This window comes from Muntiacus reevesi, chromosome 6 (assembly GCF_963930625.1).
Source record: "Muntiacus reevesi chromosome 6, mMunRee1.1, whole genome shotgun sequence".
Taxonomy (NCBI): Eukaryota; Metazoa; Chordata; class Mammalia; order Artiodactyla; family Cervidae; genus Muntiacus; species Muntiacus reevesi.
The window spans coordinates 29845933-29847102 of NC_089254.1; the positions used below are offsets into that span (position 1 = coordinate 29845933).

The window sequence follows — 1170 nt, forward strand, 5'->3', positions numbered from 1 at the left end:
TCTCCGAATTTAATAAAATTTGTCAAGATTTCCATTTACCGCTTAGTAATCTCTTGAAATGGGAGACTTGTGGGATGTTTACATGTTTGCCTCAGTGGTGAGAGACCCTTTTACTGATCAGAAAGTATCTGATTTTCCTGATGCGAGCTGTGACCTAAGCACCGCCCCCCCCCCCGCCCTTTTTTTTTTTTAAAAAAACAGTTCCCTCTGGGAGAGGGACATGGCTGAAAGCCAGTGTCTATTTAAGGACTGTGGAAACTGAACAAGTGTTGACAGGGCTGTTCTCATTTCAGTGGCCTCTGCCTCCGCCTCTGTACACTAGTTTCGGGATTCCTTTTTTTTTTTTTTATGTGAAGAGTTTGTTTCCATCTTTCATAGGTAAATACTGTTACCAGTAATGTTTATATTTTTTCCCCAAGTTAATTGTCCCATGCTAGTGTAACAAGGAGATGAAGTTAGAAAGATGGTGACTGCTGACGCCCAGGGTGTCTCCTGGCTGGGAATTTCAGAACATTCCCAGTGTCAGGAAGTTGGGAAAATATGCTGTTTTACAGGAATTCTACTCAAAGTTAGCTCTTTAGTCACCAAAGGTAAATAGCCCAATAAGATACTCTTTACCCAAAAAAATACAAAATGCCCAAAACAATATTGTAATTATCCTCCAAGTAAAATAAGTAAAATTAGTGATATTCTTAACATTGTTTTTCTCTTTCCTACCAGGCTGACAAGATGCTGACAAGCTTAAGGTATGAACCAGGTAGAAAACCTGGCTTGGGTTATTAAATAGTTGGATAGAATTCTTGGCCAAGGATGAGAACTCTAATCTGATTGGATATCCTTCTGCTCTGATGGGTTAAAGGATTTACCTGAGGCCAATTTGATGGGCAGGAATTTATTAAGTGCAATCATATCCTCCCCCTTTAAAACAGTATGTTTTAAATAAAATGGCGGGGGGGGGGGGCTCTAGTAAATAGATAATACTTTATTATGCCAAAAAAAGTTATTTTAAAGATGTTTATCTTTGGCAATGGTGACCATTTTGAGTTATTTTTTTTTTAATGTCAGAATATTGCTATGCCTGTTTTGACAACATGTAGTTCATTGGGGAATTCATTTTCTGTACCTGCACTGCTTTTATAAACACGGTTTAGTCACTATATTTTCTTAATA

At 37.9% G+C, this 1170-nt stretch overlaps 1 non-coding gene across 1 annotated transcript; it reads left to right on the forward strand.

Moving 5' to 3' along the window:
* Positions 1–801: 801 nt before the first annotated feature.
* On the forward strand, positions 802–875 carry LOC136171305 (small nucleolar RNA SNORD93). The gene has a single exon (XR_010663844.1). It is a non-coding gene; the product is annotated as a small nucleolar RNA SNORD93 (small nucleolar RNA).
* Positions 876–1170: the final 295 nt, after the last annotated feature.